Below are 25043 nucleotides of genomic sequence, written 5' to 3' on the forward strand. Positions count from 1 at the left end.
GTTTTTCATATTTTTCTTTCAGTGGGAAGATAGCAAGTCTCATCACTGACGGCTTTTTTGTATGACTTACGATGACAACCCACCTTAGTGGTTCAACGCACCATTAAATTTTATCTTCAGTATGTTCCCGACATGAAACCTAAATCTCTATTAAGCCTCAGCAATATAATGCAGTAAATTTCTCCAGAGTAGGGATAACCATTACATCTCTGTAAAAAACATCATTTTTTCCACATATGAAAATGGTTAAACTAAAAATTTAATGACTGAATCTAGAAAAGCTCCTTTAGGACATAGAAAATGAGTTTAATCTGTGAATGTGATTTATGGCTGTCGGGGCACCAAACTTCATCATGCAGCCATAGCACACAATAAAATATGCTGTGATACTTGCCCTTCCTAATGATGCTTGTCTTTGTCCTATGCACGTGTTTAGTACCTTGGTGATTCTCTCTGAGCTATAAGAACATCTATATCCACCCCACTAGATGAGGCAAATGTAACACCAGCTATCAAGATTACTGACTTGTGACTGAAATATTGCTCAGAAGTAATGTTTTTCTATCCTTAGAACTACAGCATTCTATTTCATCCTGGAGGTAATTTGAAATATAGAGGGGGAGGGTTAAAGTATTAAGATAATGAATTAAACAAGACAGCTACTTAAATTAAGTCACATCCACCCAATTAGCCAATGTATTGGGAACTACAGCCACTTACCATGTAGTTGTGTATGCAAAATTATAACACAAATTTTCACTGAATGAACCAACACTGCATATTCTCAAGGAATCTGGGGCATTTTTATTACACAGGAAATGCTTATCAAGGTAAGTTCAAGGGACAGTGCTTTGATCAGGTATAGCTTTCTGCCAAATAACTGAGGTTTAATTTAGCCACATACTCTCATTACTTTATAATTAATCAAAATTTATGTAATTTCTTAGCCATTTAAATATGCACTTACAATTTTCATATAGTTCATTATACCAAGAATGAATAGACATGTTGAAGAAAAAATATTGTTGGTACATCAAATGCTGACAAAAGTTAAAATATGCTATTTTGACATATTTTATATGAAGTTATTCAAATATTATCACTATGAATTTCCCTCATTAATATTCACACATTTCAAAGGTAAAAATTCATAAATTTTAGCATATCTTGCCATTGCCTTATTCCCTGTATTATTTATTTGCTGTGTAACAAATTAGTACTCCAAAACTTATGCCCTAAAATAACACATATTTATTGTTTAATACTCCCGTGGGTCAGAAATCTGGGCACAACTTAGCTGTGTCTTCTGCTTCAGGATTTCTGACAAGGCTGTGATCCAGGTGACATTTAAGACCACAGCCATCTCGGGGCTCAAGAGAGCTAGAATCAGCTTCGCAGCTCTCTCGGTGGTTGCAGGCAGAATCCCGACCCTCAAAGACTGTTGGACTTAGGGCTTCAGCCCCTTGCTGGCTTAGCGCCATACCCTCTGGCCCTGTCCATTACAGCAAGCTCGGGGTAGAGTGAAGAAGAGTATACCAGTGAGATGGAAATCACAGTCTTCTATACCCTACTCCCAGAGGTGATATCCCCCTACTTTTATTTACTCTATGTGTTAGAAACAAGTCACTGGGTCCAGTGTACACTCAAGAGAACGTGAATATGAACACTCAAGAAGACCGATTGACTCCAACTGCCTAGGGAAGTGAGTAAAGATCTAAAGAGTGGAGTGTTACCAACCTATGTAGGAAGTAAAGATGAAAGGATAGGTTTGAGGGAGGAGGAGATAATGAATTAAGTTCTGTTTAGTTTGAAGTCTCCATGGGATGATCAGGTGGAGGATGTCCCGTAGGCACCTGATACAGGGTCTGTGAGAGGTCAAGCTGACCACATAGATAAGAAAGCCATTAGCACACGAGAGGTAGGTTTGGGAGCAGGGGTAGAGAAAGAAAATATGAGGACAAGGACAGAACACTAAGGAGCTCCAACATGCAGGACGAGGCAGAGAAAGAGGATCCAGAAGGGAACTTAGAAGGAATGGTCACAAAGAGAGAGCTGTCATCGTAATAATATTACAGAAAAGACAAAAGCAGAAGTGAAGAAATAAGAAAATAAGAAAGAAAAAGCTTCTGTTTCATCATTAAAGTAATACAAAGATAAAATAAGACAAGGAATTAAATATGTCCACGTGATCTGATAATTCAGAAGTCATTAGAGACCATTAACAAGTACATTTTCATTTGCTTAATGGTGTGGAAGATAAATTGTAATAGGTTTAGAAGTGACTAAAAGGTGATGAAGTGATGGCAACCCATACAGGCTACACTTCAAGCTTAGTCAAGATAAGATTTTTCTTTCTCCTGTCAATTTGGTAAATTTTTGAAAGTATGTTGACAATGGTGTAAAAATATGGTACTACCATCCATTTCTGGTAGAAATAATTACAAATTGAAATATTCTTTCCGAAAGGCAACAAATATTGACAGCCTCTCATAACCCCCACATTTCACACTAGGAATGTATTCCAAAGAAATAAGCAGGGATGAGGTCGGGCAGAGTGGCTTGGCTCATGCCTGTAATCCCAGTACTGTGGGAGGCTGAGGCACGTGGATCATCTGAAGTTAAGAGGTAGAGACCAGCCTGACCAGCGTGGTGAAATCCCGTCTCTACTAAAAATACAAAAAAATTAGCTGGACATGGTGGTGCATGCTTGTAATCCCAACTACTCGGGGCTGAGGCAGGAGAATTGCTTAAACCCAGGAGGTGGAGGTTGCAGTGAGCCAAGATCGCGCCACTGTGCTCCAGTCTAGGTGACAGAGTGAGATGGAGGGGAGCGGAGGGGAGGGGAGCGGAGGGGAGGGGAGGGGAGGGGAGGGGAGGGGAGGGGAGGGGAGGGGAGGGGAGGGGAGGGGAGAGGAGAGGAGAGGAGAGGAGAGGAGAGGAGAGGAGAGGAGAGGAGAGGAGAGGAGAGGAGAGGAGAGGAGAGGAGAGGAGAGGAGAGGAGAGGAGAGGAGAGGAGAGGAGAGGAGGGAAGGAATTGATCCAAAACTTCATAGGAGGGAGGAAGGGAATTGATCCACAACTTCATAGGTTAATATTATTGTCACAGTGGAAACCTAAAAACATCTGAAATGCCTAACCATAGAAGATATTTCAAATAAATTAAGGAATACTTTATACGTTGGTAAAGGTAAAATTTTTTATTACCATAGCAGATAAGCCCTAAATTTTCAGTGGCTTAACAAAATATACCTTTATTTCTCCAACCAGTTGCTAAGGGATCCGGTCTGACACAAGTCCCACCCTAGTAAACAGGCAGAGCCTAAAGTCATCTTGAAAATATCTAGTCAGAAGATGGAGGAAGAGAGAAAGGAGAAGGCATATGTACTTCTTAACCAGGTGGAAGTAAAATACATTCCTTCCATCCCCCTCAGGTGCAAGGGGAAGTAAAAAATGTAGTCCTTAAATAGGCAGTTACTCCCAACAAGCATTTTCTAGTATGGAAGGGGAACAGGATCTCTGTGCATAGCTAGCCTTCTCTGCCACAGTCCTCTTCTCTGGTCAAAATGTATCCATGTGCATCCCCATTCCTACATACAGGATCTATTCCCCACACCCCAGTAGACTTCGAAGCCCCACGTTGAATGTGTTAGATACCCTGGTCAGTCTGGCTCCCCATGTGACTGAATGCAGCAGCATTCTGCTTCTCCAACAAACGCCAAACACGTGTATTATTTCTATTCTCTCTCAATGTCTGCCTACAAACAGAAACATTTTGCCTGAGGCCATGTAATTTTCCAACGTCCATTTTGTGAGTTGAGTTGTGGAATTCCACAATTGAATTAAATTTGGAAAAGCTGTACGGAAGACCTAATCCCTGATACCTGTGCGTGTGACCTTATTTGGAATTAGGATCTTTGCAGATATAATCAAGTTGAGATAAGATTATACTGGATTAGGGTGGGCCCTACCTCCAAGGATTGGTAACTTTATAAGGAGAGAGAGATTTAGATACACACACACACACACACATATACACACACACACACACACACACACACGTGAAGATGGATGAAGATGATACAGGCAGAAATTAAAATGATGCAGCTCCAAGCCAAGGAGTGTGAAGGAGCGTCAACCGCCACCACCAGCAGCCAAGAGGCACAGAGGGATTACTTCCCAGAGATTTTAAGGAGAAAGGCCCTGCCAACAACCTGATTTTGGACTTCTAGGCTTCAGAACTATGAGGGAATGAATTTCTGTTGTTTCACGGGCCCAGGTTGTGGCAGCCCTAAGAAACGAACACAGTCTGCATTCAACCAACACATCCCACAAAGATTCTATTTTCTCTTTCTGCAGTTACGGCTACAGGCAAATTGACGATCTTTAGACTTATTTTTGGAGACAATTTAACCAAATGTTTTGTTACCCCATACCCTGGGCCTCTGTCTTCCCATGCTTTGGCGCAAGGTCTTTTACTGTTCCCTGCCTGGCATCTCAAGCAATGTCACATGTTTTAGGATATTTATTATACTAGCACTCACTTTAAGATACTAGTTCCTATATTAAAGTAACGCTAATCAATATAACAGATAAACTCCATATTTCAGTGGCTTAATCCCATGAAATTTTGTTTCTCACTCTGTAAATCAAGCCGGCAGTTGGGGGGAGAGGGGGGCCCGGGCGTGGAAGTGTTCTACTCCGGGGGGTCATTCGTGACCCTACTTTGATACGGGCTCTGCCAATCCTCAACACATAGCTTCCAAGGTGACCCTGGCCATTGTGACCAGGAAAACAGATGAAAGAAGTCACAGAGCTTGGAGAATACCCACTTCTTCACTATTTTGGCCCATAAGCAACACACACCACTTTTAATAAGCGCTTAGTCACATGGCCCTACTGTGGTGAAGGTGTCCTGGAAGGACAGCCACACCCCGGAAACAACTTTACAGAAGGGAAAAAGAGCATTGCAATGGGCTGAATGTTTGTGTTCCCATAAAATTCATATGTGAAATCCTAACCCCCAATGTGATAGCATTAGGAGGCAGGGTCTTTGGAAGATAACTAGAGTGTGAACATGGAGCCCTCATGAACAGGGTGAGTGTCCTTAGAGAAGGGACAGGTCTCTCTGTCACGTAAGGACACAATGAGAAGTTGGGTCTGCAACCCAGGACCATTAACTAGCACAAACTTTGCATTCCAACACTATTCAAGAGTGTGAGGAACATCTCATTAAAATACTTACAATAATTACAAACTTAAAATAAGTTACATTGTAAGGCATATTTCGTATTTTTACTCTACCTGTATCTAAAATATATCATTACCAATAGGCAGCAGCACATATGCGCATATGTGGTTAGTTATATATTGATATTATCAGTGTTTGGCATGTGAGTAGGATTATTTGTAATTTTTATTTATCTTTTATATATTTCTATGTTTTCCCAATTTATATTTCTAATTTAATACATATATGCTTTTTGAGTCTGAAAAAGAATAAGTATTATATTGATCATAGAATTAAAGAAGTTTAGCATTGTACCTGGCACATAATAGCTGCTCAACAAACTTTTATTGGATTAATGAAGGACATTGGATGAGAAAGAAAAGAGAATGGATAGTAATTAGAGAGCATTTCAGGATCACAAGAGAGCTTCTGTAAGGATAGGCTATTTGAGCATGTGTATAGGTTGAGGAAAAGAACTTAGTAAAGAAGGAATAAATCTAAGATACACTATTGGAACAGAAGAAACTGAGATCGAAGACCTGAGGGCAGACTGATCTTGGGCAGAAACAGAGACCAAAGAGGAGAGAAGCTTTGCTGAGCAGACAGGCAAATAATAAGGAAGGGAAGGAATTGTTTCATGGTTTATGTATATAACTTTACCTCTGTTCATATTTGATGTATATAACTTTATATACTGTTACCAATATGGCAGAGTTGGTGTTACTCAACCTGAAAAGTCTGTACTCTGACTTCTACAGCCTCTACACCTCTAAAATGTTCATGTAAAATAGAAAAGATTTTCCAGAGAGAGTGAAAGACTAGGCACTAACTAGAAGGCTCCAATGGAGTTTTGGGGAGGACAGCACAGTAATGAATAGTCATTGTGTTTAAACTAGGGAGCAACGGAAGATTGAATTACTAAGTGTTCTGTAATGCAGTATTTTAGAAACTTTGTCTCAAGTTAAATGCTTTCTGTAATTACAGAAATCTAATGTTATTTTATCTACTTTTGATCTGGGTGCAGACGGTGTCAACATCTTGGCTCTAGAATCAATAACATGTGTTCAGGTTTTATGACTGGTGATGCACCTCCTTGGAAACCATTCTCCTGCATCATTCAGGCCATCATAACAGCAGGTGAATCTTCATGATGTTTTTGTCAGTCTCTGATGGAGGAGAGACTAGTACAGTTTTGGCACATGGACTGAAAATACGTAAGATATAGTTCGCAAAGCCGACATTTAGAAAAGTTCTGCCTTTGTTAAAAACAAAATTTTATCTCAATAACTTCAAATAATTTCACACAATTTCTTATGCCCTAGTGAGTCTTGGTCTTAGGTATGCATATATGACTTACCTACTTTTTTCCGGCTATTAGCCAAGATAGGCAAACCCCCACCCATGTCAGCTACACTCAAATTTGCTAGTTTCCATACTAAGAGTTCCACCTACTCCTTTTACACTCAGGGGAAGGAACAAGTACTCCTTGTACTTTCCACTTTAAATATAGAGCACCTGCCAATGCACTTAGCACATAAAGCTTCTGCTCAGTAAGTGTTAGTTACTAATACACGGAACATACTGGTCTTTCTACACTGCTAAGAATTACCAGTAGTCCAACAATACACTTCCTAGCTCACTAATGAATGTGAGTTTAAGAAAGGGCTCAAATCAATGGAGGGAAAAATTTCTTACATTAAAGCATTAGACAAGGAGTGAATTCATTGTTCAACAATAAATGTTCTGCTGGTTATTAATCCAGGTCCTGGGGATGGTATGTAGAGCTACCAAACCAGCTAACTTCCCTCAGTCATCTACAGCTATAACAGAGTTGGTGCAAGCAGAGTTATAAAGACCATAAGAAGGAAGAAATCCAAGCTGGGCCAAGGCTACCTGGAAGAGAATTATGATGGAAGTGTTTACTAAGATTCCTGATAAATAAAATACCATGCATGGAATGGCTTATTGGTGAATTTGAGCTGTTTCAAGCCAATTTTCTTATAATCCCACATGTGCTCACCAGCTGACCCATGTCGTCGTATCATCTGCAGGACACTACTGAGATAGTAAGAACCTTCTCCTGGGATGGGAGTAGGGATACAAATCAGTTTTCTCAAAGTAATGTCAGTATGTGTGAAATTTACCAGAACCAGGGGATTGTCAAATATATATATGTATCATTAGATAATCATTGGCTAATCTTATTTTTACAGGAAGCATGGGATGAAAAAGTTAGTGTATTCATAACTACTATAAAAACATTAAAATTATCTAAAAATATCATTACTAATGCTTAAATGTAAAGTTAGCACAGCAGTGAACCCGAACATTTTAGAGCTGTAGAGGCTCTAGAAGTCAGAGTCCAGAATTCTCAGGCTGACAAACACCAACTCTGCCTAATTGGACACAGTAGCGATTAAAGTAAAGGACTATTAAGTCCTATCAACATCTCTTTCAACCAATCATGATGCAATTTTTACTGTCAACTTTGTAATCTGTATTAAAGAATAATATCTTCTTTCTTTATTGTGTTACAAGTGATGTCCTATAGGTCATGTCAAAATTTTAAAAAAAATAAAATGAGAAATCAATTTTGTAGATAATTTAGTTCTTATTCCTATCTACCAAGATTTTTCTCTTGTAATATTCAGATAAAGATAAGTTAGGGGACTTGAATCATACAGAGAAAGCTTCAGTGTTTTACTTTATTGTGTTTGGATGAACACAGACATATTAAAGAAAAGATAGACATAATTTCCTGCCATTCATCTAAGGACAATTCAGACTTAATACATGGAAACAACATTCTTTTAAACAATCATTTAAAAAGCTAAGTGCTCCTTGAAAAATATTAGTGACCTCTGTTAATCACCAGGGCTTGTATTCTCATCCTTATTTGCACTATTTGTACTGTGTACATCATCAGCCTTAGCGCATCTCCATCCTTGATGCCTGTTTGTGAACAAAAACAGAGTTAAGCAATACCTAGTAAGTCCTTCACGTGCGTGGCCCTAAGCATTCGGGCTATTAAAGGCAGCTGGATTTGAAACCCAGTAGGACCCAACCTGCAAAGATAAGGAAACTAATACAGGGTATGGCCGTAAGCATTGATCCACCTTTCTGGGTCAACAGCTGCTCGTCCGTCGGTATCTCTGATGAAAGCAGGGGAGCATGATGAAATGGCCATGAACGTATCATGCATCACTCTTTCCACCATCCCCACCCACAACACCACACCTTGATTTTTAAAGGAATAAACTGCAGCACCCAGAGGATTGTTTAATTTTACCGAGAAAGTCCAAACTTGTAACAGCAATAAAAGTCAGAGCTTTATGGTAAAGAATCAGTTTGGATTGTTCATGAAACATCTTTTATTCAAATGCCTCCAACCTGCTAAAATGAAGGATAGGAATCCATATATTTTATAATAATCAAGAAAAGTACCATACTGCATGGTGTTTCCTAAGGGAAAGCTCTGATGGAATCACAACATGCCATCATTAATGAAGTAACATTTCACCGCATTCATTTGACGATGTTAACCCAGCTCAGTGGGATACCCCCCTTCATTTGGCCAGTTGACAGCTTCTTGTGGCTTCTTAAATGTGAAAGATGTATTAAGTTCATACCTACTGAAGACATGGGCAAATCATTCCTGACACTGTGCAGTTTCACTTGATAAATCCAGAGAATGTGTCAGCAAGCTGAGTGTAGTCATCTGTGAAAAATACTCTACTTTCAAATAGAAAAATAAAATTTGTTACACTTCTCTTTGCATCTTGAAAACTTACAGGCTTACACGTGAATATATAATTCTGCATTTCCATACCTATAAAATACATATCCCACTAGAAAATGTATTCTTGTTAGATCCTAGAATCACTAGGTTCTGGTTGCTTGAGAGAAATTTCTTAAAAAGCATTCTGGCTCAGCTTAGTATTCTCCATGGTTGTCTTTTACCGACAGACAAGGCACTTTGTGTTATTTTAACATCTTATATCCATTCATTCCACTAAATATCTGCTTTCTTCACAGTCCACAGACATAGCTGTAAGAAAGTCTAGCCACAGAAGGAAATTTTAATTTTTAAGCAGCTGATGAGATGGCAATCTGTCTTGGTTGCTGCCATAATCTTCCATTTACAGCTGACATGTTTATTCTTGGGCATTTAAACTGTGGCCCAGAAAGCCATGAAGGGAGGCCAGTTATAAATGTTAGATTTGATTGGAAATGACATTCCAAAATAAACATGCCAAAGTGCAGCAGAGTGTTCTCCTATGCATCCACGCTGCACCACACTCAGCACACAAACCCGCAGACACACAAACACACACAGAGCTTCGCCTTTGCAACTCCACCACACTCAGGCGTGCAAACACACAGACATGTGCATGATTTCTATCTGATTCAATAAGAGGGAAGAAAATTAAGCGGGCACTGGTCAAAACAAATGTCATTCTACTCAGCAGCAAAGCATGTAAGGAAGGCATTAAGCCTCATCTTCCAACACCAGAGAAGAATATTTTTAAAGACGCAGAAGGAAGTATTCCTCCTGAAAGATCAGCTGGGAGGTCCCCTTTCCACATCACTCAATTCTCTAATGAGAAAATAAATGAATGAGAATAATAAAGGAAGGAATCACTTTGAAAAGATATAGATGCACAATAAGTATAAACCAGACTGGGCCTTCTGCCCAGAAAATCAAGCGAACGAAGGCAAAATCTGGAGGGAAAAAAAAAAAAAACAGATTTTTTTTTTTTTTTAAAGAGAATACTTGAAAGGCATATTTAGCAAACTATGGGGGGAAAAAAAGGAAGCAAGAAAAACAGCATGAACAAGTGTGTTTACACAATGGGAAGGCCTGGGAAATGAAAGAACAGAAGGCAGAAGCAAGTAAAACACGGAAATGCAAAGCCCACCTTTCTCCATAAGGCTCTGCCTTCAGGAGCCAGCACATTATGTCAAATGTCCTGCAATGGGAGGAAACTGAGGTGGAAACCCTTAATTAGAAATCTTCAAACTCCTGGCCTGTTTTTGTTTCTTTTATTACTGTGTCTGGGTCCCAGAAGGACACATATTAATTTCCATCCCATTTATCCAATTTGCCTTTATTTTTGGACTGGGCCCCCCCCCCCCAAAAAAAAACAAAACAAAAACAAAAACAAACAAAAAAACACCATTAGCCTGTATCTGCTAGAATTATCCCCAGGATGGTGAGAAGGAGATAATATTAGAAGATAACAAATTACCAAATGGTCAATTCAGTCGATGTGGCTGTACGTATGGAATGATGAACTGGTGAAGTTTTAAGCTGCTAAAATTTCTAATAATGTTACACAGGCAGAATCATAAAGTTCATGCTTCTGAAGGGTAAAGAAATTTGTTTCTGCCTGGACTCAAATGTTAACCTACTCTTCCTGCCTAAAGAAACAATGTATAAATCCCACTTATCTATGTGTGGGCTGAGCTCCTGGAGTACTCAGAAAGCAAGAGTGGACCTTGTACCATTGTGAAAACTGTGAAGGATCAGGTATTTTACCGTACCTGCAAGCTAAAAGTTAGCCTGCCACCATTTCATGGTTACCCCTGAAGATACGAGACTCCTGGGCTAGAGACAAAAAATTTTATTACCCCCAGCAAAAACAGTAGTCAGTGACTGTGTAATTACATCAATTTTCCAAGCCCCAAGTCCCACAAGGGCTTAAACAGACAAATGACATCTACGTTGACCATGGGTGGCTTTACAAAAGAGAAATCCTGAGTTTGGGGTATTCACTGCTTTTAGAGTAAGTGAAAGCCAGATTTCTTTTTTCTGCAGGGTGATAGTACCTCATGCCTCAAAGTTGCTCTTACTGCAAAGAAAATCCTAAGGTCCAGGATAAGTCGGGGAAGGATCAGTCGGGGACTTGCATTTTGGGGACATCGTAAGATATAAATGAGCACAAGACTCCCAGTGACGAGTGTCTCCCAACAGGCACCATGCACATCATGAAACCACTGTTAGGATAATCATCATTGGTGGCTGGTATTTTGAAGAAATCAAAGCCCTTTCAGAAATACAGCTAGTGGTAAAGATTGTGCTTCAAGTTTGAACTCCAGGAACGGCAAATTAAAATAATTAGTAAGAGTTCTCTGAAATGTTCACTAAAATCTCTGAAATTCAGGAAAGCGTCCACATCTGCCTCAGCTCAAAGCCCAGCTGAAAGACCTTGGTGAAATTATTTAATCTCTCTGTGCATTAGTTCCTCCTCTGCATTAAGGAAGTAATAATGATAACTAATTATTAGATCATCATGAATATTAAACTATACTTCTAAATATAACACCATATAGACGTCAGCCACTACTATCACTGCTACTATAATCATAATAGTATACTGGATGGGAATAATATGGAATGCACATTTAATAGGACCAAGATAATGAAAAAAGATAATACGTATTAGAATTAGAAAAAAGTTTTCTTAAGCATTTCACTAAGTCGTGGCCAGGTTCAATTAGATGTTAATATTAGACTTCCACTTCCAAAGAGATGAAATAGAAGTACTTTTTCTCATTCCTTCTACTAAGTACCATTTAAAACCCTGCACGTTGTGTATAAAACAAACATAAAAAGCCTCTGAAAGACAAAGGAGAAAGCTCACTGGCTGGAGATGGTAGGATACAAGGAACAACATCATGGTGAGTTCCTGGGGGGCTTTAGTTTGGGTTTTAGCGGGAGAAGCTGACAAGTCCAAATGTCAACAGGAGCAGATAAAGGCAAGCCCCCAATAAAAATGCCTGCTCTCCTTAACCAAAGAACCAGAAAGGAGCAGCGTAGCAAGACAGAAAACTTTCAGAGCATAACTGCTCTGCTCCAGCCAAAGAAAAGACAGTGGCCCCATATTCATGCCAGCAAAGACAGTGAGAAGCCTAGACTTCCACTTACTCCAGGGTGAACGGAGACATCTCAACCTCCCCACTGGGGTCATGTCAGAGAAGGCAGAGAAGGGAACTGGGACGTTCATCCTTGCCACATGGTAATGAGGCTGCCTCACTGCAGGGTCAGTGGAGACTTTGTGGGAAACCTGGACTTCCACCCCAACCAGTAGTAATGAGATGCCCCTCCCTCTCCTTGATATGTTGGTGTCACAGGTGGCCTAGTGCAAGGTAAGTGCACTAGGTTTTCGCCATCACTCAGTGATCATAAGATCATTCTCCATGCTGTCAGTGGGACCATGTAGGGAGCACTCATGATGTACTTCTTCCTCTCCTTCCCAGGGGAATAAACAGGGGCCCAGGGGCTGGAGGATGCAGAACTCCCATGACTTTCCAGCAGTAACAGGAAACTCTCCATTTCAGGTATCAATGAGTGCCAAGGGACTGGATTTCTTGCCCTAACTGGCAATAAAGAGGCAACTCACTCCCCATTTTTCTGTCAGAGGATGTCAGAGGAAGCGAACTGATACATGTTGAAATAAGACCCAGAGAGTCTCCTAACATAATACCTAAAATGTCCTCATTTCAATAAAAAAAATCACTCATCACAACAAGAATGAGAAAAATCTCAATTTGAATGAAAAGACAATCAATAGAGGCTAACACAAAGATAACAAAGATGTTGCAATTATCTGATAAATACTTTAAAGCAGCCACAATAAAAATACTTCAGTGAGCTATTCTGAACATACATGAAGCAATTGAAAAATAGAATCTCTCAGCAAATAAATAGAAGATAGAAAAAATCAAATGGAAATTGTAGAACTGAAAAACACAGTAACAGAATATTTTTTTTAAAACTTAGTGTATGAGTTCAACAGTGGAATTAAATGTACAAAAAGAAGAATTAGTGAGCTAAAACATAGAACAACATAAATAACCCAATATTAACAATGGAGAGTAAATAAACTGGAAAAAAAATAAATAAACAAGGCCTCTAAGACCTATGGGACTATAGATCTAAAATTCTTACCATTGAGACCTCGGCAGGAGAGGGGAAATAGAGTGAAGCTGACAAGTACTCAAAGAAATAATGGCTGAAATGGCCCAAATTTGGCAAAAGACCTAAACCTACATATTTAAGAATCTAAGAGAAAACCAAATGGAAAAGCTCTGGACTCTAGTTGCCCAGGCTGGAGTACAATGGCGCGATCACGGCTCAGTGTAACCCCCACCTCCCGGGTTCAAGCGATTCTCCTGCTTCCGCCTCCTGAGTAGCTGAGATTACAGCATGCACCACCACGCCCGGCTAATTTTGTATTTTTAGTAGAGACGGGGTCTCTCCATATTGGTCAGACATATCTTGAACTCTCGATCGCAGGTGATCCACCCACCTCAGCCTCCCAGACCGAACCAGGCCATGGTTTTTAAAATGGGAGTTCCTCTGCACAAGCTCTCTCTTTGCCTGCTGCCATCCATGTAAGATGCCACGTGCTCCTTCTTGCCTTCCACCATGATTGTGAGGCCTCCCCAGCCATGTGGAACTGTAAGTCCAGTAAAACTCTTTCTTTTGTAAATTGCCCAGTCTGGGATATGTCGTTATCAGCAGTTTGAAAATGGGCGAATATGGTTCATAAACATGTAAATGATAGAAAAAAAAAAAGAAAAACTCTTAAGAAGTCCACCCCAGGACATAGCATAGTCAAATTTCTGAACACTGAAGACAATGAAAAAGTCCTGAAAAAAGCAAGATAGAAATAAGCAATTGTCTATGTTGAAAAAAATAATTTAAATGGTGGCATATTTTTCATTGGAAATCATGGAGGCCATAAGGAAGTAATCTACTTTTCAAGTGCTGAAAGGGAACTGTCAAGGGAAGAATCTATATCCAGTGAAAAATAATCCTTCAGTAACGAACAAGAAACCAAGACATTTTCTGAGGAAGAAAAAGTAATAGAATTTGCTGCCAACAGATCTATCTTTTAAAAAATGTTGCTAATAAAAATTCTCTAAAAAGAAATCATAACAGAAAGAATCTTGGAACATTGCAAAAGAGAAAAGAACAAAGGAAAGAGGTAAGTATAAGCAAATACATTTTCCTCTTCCTCTTAAGTTTCTAAATTATGTTTGAGGGTTTAAAAAATAGAATATTCTCTAATGTAGTTCTAAATATATGGAGAGAAAATATTTACAATTTTGTTATGAATGGGAGAAGGTAAAGAAATGTAAAAAGATGTAAGGATTCTATACTTCACTTGAACTGATAAAATATCAAGGCCAGTCGGCTATAATAAATTATGTACCTATAATGTGCTATCTAGAAAAACTACTAAAATTGCTATACAAAGAGATACTTCAAAACACTACAGACAAATCAAAATGTTATTCTAAAACGTGTTCAAGTGACCCACAGGAAGGTATCAAAACAGAGAAGTCAAAACAAGACAGAACGAATGGAAAACAAAAATAAATATCAGACTTAAGCCTTAACATATCAGTAATCATATTAAATGTAAATGGTCCAAATACATCAATTCAGTAACAGAGATTGGCAGAATGAATTTGAAAACATGACCAAACTATATGTTGTGTATAAGAAACTGAAGTCAAATATAATGATAGGAGTAGGCCAAAAGTAAAAAGATGGGGAAAATATATTATGCAGCCATTAATCTAAAGAAATTAAGAATAGCTATATTAACATCAAACAAAGTAGACTGTGGAAAAAAGAAAATTACCAGAGAAGAGTATTACATAATGATAAAAGGGTAAATCCACCAAAACATACAAATTCTAAATGTGTATAAATGAAACAACAAAGCTGCAAAATATGTGAGGCAAAAACAGAACTAAAAGGAGAAATAGACAAACTCACAATTAAAGTTGGGAACTTCAACATCCCTCTCTCAACAATCATAAAACAACTGGAGAGAAAATCAGCCAGGATCTGTAAGAATTGAAAACACATCACCCAGCGGAGTCTAACCAACATTCATACTTCAATCAGAAACATTTTTTTACACTTACAGAACCTTAACCCATGAGAGACCATCTCCTGGGCCATTAAACAAACCTCAACAAATTTAAAAGAACTGAAATCATACAGAGTGTTTTATGACCCCAGTGGAATCAAACTAGAAATCAATAATGGAACGATAACAGAAAAACCTCCAGACATTTGGAAGTTAAACTATATATGTTTAGAGATATATATAAACTATATATATCTATATAGATATATATATAGTGACCATGGGTCACAGAGGAAGCCTCAAGCAAAATTAAATATATATATATAGAGAGAGAGAGAGAGACTTGAAGAGAAATAAAAACACAACATGTCAAAATTTATAGGACACACTTAAAGCAGTGCTGAGAGAAAACCTTAGGAAATTAAATGTCTATAATAGTAAAGAAAAAAAATTCAAATACATAATCTAACCTCCTACTTCAAGGACCTAGAAAAAGAAGAACAAGACAAATCTGAAACAAGCAGAAGGAGAAAAATAATAAAGTTAAGAGCAGAAATCAAAGAAATTTAAAACAGAAAAAAACATCAGGACCAAATGTTAGGTGATCTAGCTCCTAGAGCTGACGTGGATTCAGTGGCCATGAAGAGCACTATCCAATTATGATCTTTCTTCTACTATGTAATAATGAAAGATAAACAGAAGCAAAAGGAGGCCACGGTGTGCATTTCTAAGTAACACTTTGATGTGAGCTAGGATTTTAGCTCTCCATATAGACAGGAGAAGTTTCCATCTACTAACACATGGAAAAATGATACATAGAAATTTAGTTTATTACTTTAGTGGATCTTTGAATTACATGCATCCTCTCTCAGGGTATCCGTGCATGAGCTATTGGATGAAAATAAAAAAAGAAAGTCTGAAAATTAAAAGAAAAAGAAAAAAATAGAAGAACGAAGTCTGAAAACATCTTCCATCATGGAAGAATACTGTGGTAGCAGGTGATGAGATAGACATGTGATTCCCTTCCCCAGAGTATATCAGAAATTGCTAGTATTTTGATGCTTTCGGTTGGTACCATGAGGTTGCATATTCAAGTGAAGGAACAGAATTCCAAGAAAAATGAGGCATATGTAGTTGGAATAAAATTTTGTAAACTTTGCAGCATGAGGAACACCCCCTTGTGGCTGCCAATCCGCCGTGCTGCCCCGGCTGCCAAGTTCTCCCTTATTAATGTACTGATTTTAATGACGACAGCAAAGAGAATAACAGAGAGACTTGGTTTGTTTTGATTTTGCTGTGTCAGCATTTTTAAAATATTAGTTTCACCATTCAGCTATAATATCACATTCTCCAAATTGTTCCAAAACTAATAAAATTAAAGATAGCATCATTCATGCAGCTGGTTAAAAAGGGAGGTTTTTTTTGTCTGAGTGGATCAATATTTACACATCAAAATTGTAGCATAAAGTTTTCAAGTTCTAATCTGATATCAGTTAAATGGGATAATTTAGACATGCCAACTTTTAATACTACATAAAATTATGTCATTTAATGAATGCTAAATTTAGACATATTAGAAGCATGGACAAATAAAGTTGGAACCTAAAATAAGGAAGTAAAATCACCTTTTATTTCTAAATATCATGGTAGTTGAGGTTGGAAGTTTTTAAGATGTATATATGATATACATCCTATATATAGATACTATTTTTTAAAATTACCCAAATAATGTAAGCAGCTACACAGACAGAAACCAGTGTATTATAGCCACAAAACTCAAATAGGTTCAGCTCCAACTCAGGCTATCAGTGAATCAAAAAGAAACACACATGGTGTCACAAAATCAGTTGTGCATCAATGATTTCATAATTCTAATTATCCCACTGATCTGTTTTGCCACATTTATCACAGACTGACTACACTGTCATGTCTCTCAATCTTTAAAACCCCACTCTGCTGTTTTCTTTATTCCTCACCCTCCTGTTGTCTCAGACTTGGAGTATTATGATGGATGCCACCCAGACCCTGTTTCAAGTGCTGCCTCACCTCCGCCATGATATTCCACGATTGCTTAAATTTCCTAAATTGCAACCTCATCATTTTACCCTCTACCTGAAATATTCCAGTTGTTCCTCACCCTTTTCAGGATAGACTCCGTAATCCTTATATAACATATTAGGCCGGGTGCAGTGGCTCATGGCTGTAATTCTAACACTTTGGGAGGCCGAGGTGGGTGATCACTCGAGGTCAGGAGTTCGAGATCAGTCTGGCCAACAAGGTGAAACCCCATCTCTACTAAAAATACAAAAATTAGCCGGGCATAGTGGTGCATGCCCATAATCCCAGCTACTGGCTACTCAGGGAGGCTGAGGCAGGATAACCACTTGAACCCAGGAGGCAGAGTTTACATTGAGCCGAAATGGTGCCACTGCACTTCAGCCTGGGCAACGGTGTGGGACAAACAAAAAAAAAATCAATTCCCATATAATCTGACCTCTGCCTTTCCATGTTTCTTTCCTCACCCCACTCCCCACATTTGCCTACACACCAATGGTGCAGCCACTTCGAGCTACCTAGTTATGACATTCTTGCTTTTTCACAAACTATTCCTCTGCTTCCTGGGCCTGGGAGGACGACTAAAGCTGCACCAGGGAAGGGCCTGTCCCACCAACTGAGAAGGGGCGGGCCTCCCACTTGCACCCTGGCTGTCGCTGGCTCTCTGTAGCGCATGCAGCCCTGGGGGCACCTCCGAGATTGGAGCAGGCACCAACAGCAATAGCAGGGAGGAGCCAGGCAGCTGGAGCAGGCAGACCTGAGCCTGCAGGGGTTGGTGGCGGGGAGGAGCCTTCCTGGCCCCGCAAGAGCAGAGAGATGATGGTGTCTGGAGCCGTGGCAGGGCGGCTGCAGCGTCACCCGGAGCGGAAGGCCCGGCCCAGAGGGGCAGGACTGCTGCCTGCACCACGGAGCATTACAGCCCCAGCCACGCCTCCCCCCTGCAGCCTGTGTCTTGGCAGCCATGGCTCTACATGGGCGGCTGCCATCGTTAGGATTCAAAAAGCAAAAAGAAGCAAAATAATAGTAGTAAAACAAAGAAAACACGCCAGGCGTGGTGGCTCACGCCTGTAATCCCAGCACTCTGGGAGGCCGAGGCGGGCGCATCACGAGGTCAGGAGATCGAGGCCATCCTGGCTAACACGGTGAAACCCCGTCTGTACTAAAAAATACAAAAAAATGAGCCGGGCGCGGTGGCGGCGCCTGTGGTCCCAGCTACTCGGGAGGATGAGGCAGGAGAATGGCGGGAACCCGGGGGGCGGAGCTTGCAGTGAACCAAGATGGCGCCGCTCACTCCAGCCTGGGCGACAGAGCGAGACTCCGTCTCAAAAAAAAAAAAAAAAAAAAAAAAAAAGTTCATATATCAAAGTAAGTTACTATGGTTAGTAAAGATAATAAAAATGACTATGAAGTGGGGTTTGAGGATGCTCAGTAAATTACATGGACCTCTTGCACCTAACTATTGATCTTAACAGATAGGACATAAGCATTAGCAGCTGGAGATCAAATATTGCCTTCCTTGCTTAACAAACTGATATTTGAGAAAGTAAGATGGTGGCAACAGTGGGCTTCTTCATACTGAACCGCAGAACTGCGCTCCGTGTAATAAACACAGGAGCAGCCAGCTGCCACCGAGAAAAAAGAAGGGAAGAAACTGCTTTCCGTGCTCACGTCCCCTCCAGAGCTCATCCGTGAGGAGAGCGTTGCCCCCCGACCTGGCGTGGACGGATAAAGGGGTGAAGACAGGCCAAAGCTGTGACAAGTCTAGTGCCTGCCCTCAAAGAAAACATCAGGAATGCCCATTATGTATTTCACCCTGCAAATGACTACGTTAAAGGCATTTGTTAAAAGAATAAGAATACTAGACAGCAGTATTAAGATGTGAAGACTTTATGTTGCATTACATTAAAAATTCAAAGGTAACTACTAAAAGAACACAAAGGGAAAGTCTATACCAATATAGATAAAAAGAGGAGTGAGTAAATCCACTTATCCAATAAAGAATGTTAAAGAATAAAACAAAAATCAAAGAAAAGGTCTGGTATATAAAAATAGATACAAAGAAGTCTGGATGTATTAGTAATCATAACAAATGGTATTGCAGACAAAAAGCTGAATATAATCATAAGGAAATTTAAGAGAATTCCAATTTAGAGACATCTGATGAAACGAGTGACCTATGTGCTTAAAAAAATGCAAACATAATAAAAGACAACAAATAACCAAGGAATATTCCAGATAAAGCAGATAAAGATATATGATGATTAAATTTGGTGCATAATCTCGGGCTACACCGAGTCTTAGCAAAAGCTGTTATAAGAGAAATTGTTGGGACAAATGATAAAATTGGTATAGAAACAGATTAGATAAAATATATCAATATTAAATTTTTAAAATTTGATAAGACACTTGTATATTACAAAATAAACACTGAGGTCAAGGGACATAACGTATATAATCTATTCTCAAAAGGTTCAAAAAATTGCATATAGGGGGATGGATATGTGCGTATGAGTGTATATCAAAGGAAATGATAAATTCATGTGGCAAAATATTATAAATCAGTGAAATCTAGATTAAGTGTATAAGAGAATTAATTATACTATTCATGTAACTTTTTAAAAAATTTTAAATTATTAACAAATAAAATGTCTAAAACTGTTAAAAGAGAGTTGACAATAGAGTTTGTGATCATTTTAAAAACAAAAATAGCACTGTAGTCCTGTGTGTGGACACACTGGAATGTAGGATGAGTATAAGTTCATGAGTGAGAAGGATACTACTAACTTCAGAATGCAGTTGTCCCCCCTTATCAGTGGGGGATATGTTCCAAGACCCCCAGTGGATGCCTGAAATGACGGATAGTGCTGAAGTAGGAAATTTCCCTGACCTCTTCAGAGGCAGGATCTGGAGTGCACAGGCACTGGCAGGGGCAAACTCCACTCACTCGCTGCTTCACCTCTCACAGGAGGGGGAGTGCAGGTGAGCAGGTACAGGAGCTGGGGTGGGCACTTTTGGATGCCAGCAAGAGTGAACTCCATGCCAGCCCTGCAGCAGCAGCTTGGGGAGGGTGCCCGCGACCCTTGAAGCCCCAGAGAAAGTGTTACACTGCCCTTGTAGCTTTGCCATCTGCGGATGTTTTATGAGTTAACAGGTCAGTGGAGGGTCAGGGTGACAGCCTTTCGCACCTGCACCTGAGTTCTTGTCCCACATCCAGGAGGAATGAGGTTGTACAAACCTGAAGACAGTAAATGTGGGGGGTTTTATTGTGAAGAAAGTGGCTCTCAGTGGGAAGGGGAGCTGAAAAGGGGATGGAGTGGGAAAGGAATCTTCCCTGAAGTCGGACCATCTGCAGCCAGACTTCCCTTTAAAGATACGCTGCCAAGACAGCATCTTCAGACATCCATCTGAAGTCAAGCCACTTTTCTCCAATGCCTAACCATAGTCTCTGACATCCAGCTGCATCTCCTCTCTCTGCCGGTTCGGCCTGGGGTTTTTATGGGCACAGGAAAGGGGATGGGGCAGGCCATGGGTGGTTCTGGAAAAGGCAACATTTGAACAGGAAAACAGGGATGTACGTTCTCACTTTGGGCCACAGTTCTGGGCTTGAGGGTGGGGCTCTCATTGGGGACCTACCCTCTTCTGCCCAGAATTTCCCTGCCTCCTGTCTCTATCGCTACTGAACCCTATATACAATACTATGTGTTTTTCTATGCATACATACCTGTGTTAAACTTTGATTTATAGATTAGGCACAGTAAGAGATCAACAACAGTAACTTATAATAAAATAGAACAATCAGGATGATATGCCAGCATCACTACTCTTGAGCTTGTGGCCATTGAGCCTAAGCCCTGTGGTACTGAAACAGTTGATCTGATGATCAAGACAGCTAGTAAGTGACTGGGTCTGCTGGGCAAAGGAATGATTAACAACTGGGTGGCACAAGATTACATCACACTACTCAGAAATGTAAGTGAATTAATACTTATGAATTATTTATTTCTAGAATTTTTATTTAATATTTTCAGGCTGAGGTTTACTGCAGGTAACTGAAACTGCAGAAAGCAAAACTATGGATAAGGGGAACTACTGTAGTGAATATTTCTGGAGAGGGAGGAAGAAGGCAGAGAAGGAAGCAAGGAGTGGGACGGGGAAGGGTACAAAGAGCATGGCAAATGTCTTTTCCTTTATTCAAAAAGAAAGAGATGTGAACCAAAAGGGTCAAAATGTTCATACTTATAATCTGGGTGAAAGTTTCTTACCTTATTCTCAGCCCTTTCTGTATGCTGAAATTCTTTAAAGACAGATTTTCAAAAAGTATGTATAAAATATCACATTGCAAACAAAGAGATTAATAAAATAATAAAAAGACTAATAATCCCATAATGATATGGAGAGCTTTCAAATATAGATGTATAACGTTAAATGAAAATGGGTGCAGATAAGTAACTGTATGCAGTGTAATTTCATTGGAATCGATATTTTTTGAAGCTGCACATGAAAGAAGAGGTTCAATTCAATTTGAATATTTTTTAAAGATGCATATCATAATGTCTAATGTCGGATGCACCATATTTGCCAATACTGCTCCCAAATGCCACTTACACCAATGAAAATCTATTGAGCAAACTTAACATAAAAAGCGTTCTTCTAAGTACTATGGAGAATACGAAGCTGCGTTTACAATCTCTCCAGTCACGTAGTTTACACTCCAGTAAAAGGCTTTGATGAAGTACTAACAAGAATTGATCCAAATCTTTGGAGACTTTGGTAGCAAATGTTCAGAAATCACAGCAGTGGAGAAGGTTCTAAGACCCCCTCTTCACACATCTTAAAGGTTTTAGAGTGTGAGTAACTGTAGAGTAAGGAGGACTAATTTGGTCATAAGGCTGGCTCAGAGGGCAACAGACAATGGCCAGGATGCCCAAAGGGAAATGATGATAGGAGATCTGATTTTGATGAGATCAACATTCAGGATGTCAGGGGTAAGAAGCAGCAACAGCAGACTGTTACCAGTCATGACTCCAGAACAAAACAGACAGTCCCACGCTCAAAGGCGAGACTGAGGAGCTTTAGAAAAGTCCTGTTTGTAGTTGTAAAGGAAGCAGCAAGGGACGGTGAGGGATCTAGGGACAATGGCAGTAGAAAGCCACTGTCACCTGGGACTGGGAAGGGGAGACAGCAATGTTCCAAGTCTTGCAAGCGCTGTATTCCTGGGAAAGGGGCTGCCCTGTAGGAACTGTGGTGGCGGCTTGAGAAGACACATCGCTACCGAAATGACAGCCTGGCAAAAGTACAGCAGAACTGAATATCCCAAACTCTCTCATCTGTTCCCCATTCACCTGCCAGTGTTTCTGTTTGACCAAACCCAGCCAGCAGCCAAACACCAGCGGAGCACAGGGGATGCAGTCTGACAGGCCAGCCTCCTGGTCATGAAAGACAAGGTCTAAGAATAAATCAGGAGGGACCAATGGAAGGTGACCAGCATACAGGTGACTCTGAAAGTATGACTCAACACAGAGGTTACAGGTGATCAGTTAAGTGGCCATTCTTGGACATTAGCTTGAGGCAGGGAGATAAGGGTGAGCTGTGAGTGCTGTCATGGGCTAGGTGCCTTTGTTAGAAAACGGATGTTCCAAAATCTACAGTCTCTACTCCATAAGGGTGACAGATGCCAAAATACAGGGCTATTATTGATGTCACTACAGACTGTGCAACGAACAACCACCAGAGGGACTGTTTGCAATTGATATCTGTGTGATGGTGCTCTCTGGATTGGGGCAACCATGACCTGTATGGATGTACATGGCAGCCTTGCTAACTCATTTAAACCGCGAGAGATTATAAAGTCACAAGGAAAAGGTGACGAGTATTTCATTATTTGGAGAGCTGTGCTGATTTGTAATCCTCACCTGTAATGTTAAGAAACAAGTAGTCTTAAACATTGCCCTCTCCTTCACTAATAATCCTAGAAGGAAGTATAACAGAATAGTCTCAGAATCTCAGTGTAAGAATTCTAGTTAAACTAGAATCCTGCTGGAATATGCCACATAAGATATTATTATTCCATGAAAATGGGACTTCAGGAATCTTCTCTTTGTGCAGAAATCTCTCTAATTCAGTGTCCTGGCCTTCTAAGTGGATCAAGACTCGGCTTATTCTCCTAAACCAAGACTGTCTAGAAGGCAAGGATGATTTCCCACCCACACCACACACACCAGCAGTACAGCATGCCTCCTTCTTTTATGAAAGTATAACATGACACTGTGAACCCTAGGGACTGAAGAGTAAACTAAGAAAGGACTTCTGGGGTACTTTGTTCATCTACCTAGACAAGAACAGGAAGCCATTCCAAACGGCCTCAGTCCCTACAAAATAGTTATGTACCGTCCAGGACTTGGCCTCTAGATCACATTGATTCAACTTAACATGGCTTTCACTAGTGAAACCTCCCGTTCATCTTGACTCGGAGCTGACTGAGGAATATCTCAGAGTTACTGATGCCCTTCTACTAAACTGATGATTCTGTGAGTAACACTTGTGAGTTGAGTTTTCGGGATCCCTGGTATTATGGATTGAGTATTTGTTTTCCCCCAAAATTCACGTGTTGAAATCCTAACCCTCCAATATGTGGTATTAAGAGACGGATCCCATCATGATTAAGATCCTTGCCCTTAGGGAGGAGGCTCGGGAGAGCTCTCGCACTCTCTTCTGGCCACATGGGGACAGAATGTGAAGATGGCAGCCTGCAAGCTGGAGGACAGTCCTCGCCAGAGCTCGGCCATGTTGGCACCCAGATCTCAGATTTCTAGCCTCCAGGACTAAGACAAAAAAATGTCTGCTGTGTAAGCCACTCAGTCTATCATCCTTTGTGACGGCAGCCTGAGCTGACTCAGACACTGGGAGTTGAGGTCTGTAAGCAGAAAAGGGGTACATTCTGGTGCATTTCGACTCCCTTATGTAAATCCTGGTACATTTAGTCTCCTTCAAGAAAAACATACTTTCACAAATTCTCTTTGAACACGTACTAATTGCTAGGCCCCCCGCTAGGAGCTGGGGATATAACCTACCTTTAAGGACTCTGCTTGGAGAACTGACAGGGAGGGATGGCAGAGACACCAGTCCACCCCGCCTGTGCTCTGCCGGGGCGTGCAGAGCAGGGTGGCAGCAGGGAGCTGGTGGGAGGAGAGGGAAGGCTGCTCTGCCTAAACTAGGGCAGGGATCCTGCATCTCTCACAATGATAGGGACCACTAAAAGAATCCAATGACGAAGTGAGAATGCCTCACTCACATGCTGTCCCCACATCAATCACTGTTCCCTCTCGCCCAATAAATAGGTCTTGCCAAAGTTACTACCACACTGCGAAATATAATGTACCAGCAGCAACAGAGCCTACAGATCTGTCTCATACACTTACAGATTCTAAGAGGGCATTGTGAGGCCCTGAGGCTGACTTTTTAACAATGCCGTTATTATTTGATCAACAGCTATTTGTAAAGAGGGAGATAGATTAGATATATACATACATACATACATACGTAGATACATACATACATGTATACACAGATACATACATAGATACATACATAGATACATAGATAGAGGTTCATGATAGAAGATAGATAGATAGATAGATAGATAGATACACAGACAGATATAGATAGATAGTGTGTATGTATTCACTGTTCCCTGAGTCTATGTTTATATTTCAAAAGGCAGAATTTGAAATACCGAGTAACGAAACTCATAAATGAATTCTCATTTTAAGCGTGTCCAAACTTTTACAGGGTGAAGAGATTTTCTTTCAGTTTCCCAAAGCAATGTGGTCTCAGAATTTAGTGCTGGCTTATAAGAGATTTTGGGGCCTCAT

Source organism: Macaca nemestrina, chromosome 16 (genome assembly GCF_043159975.1).
Source record: "Macaca nemestrina isolate mMacNem1 chromosome 16, mMacNem.hap1, whole genome shotgun sequence".
In the NCBI taxonomy this organism is placed as follows: domain Eukaryota; kingdom Metazoa; phylum Chordata; class Mammalia; order Primates; family Cercopithecidae; genus Macaca; species Macaca nemestrina.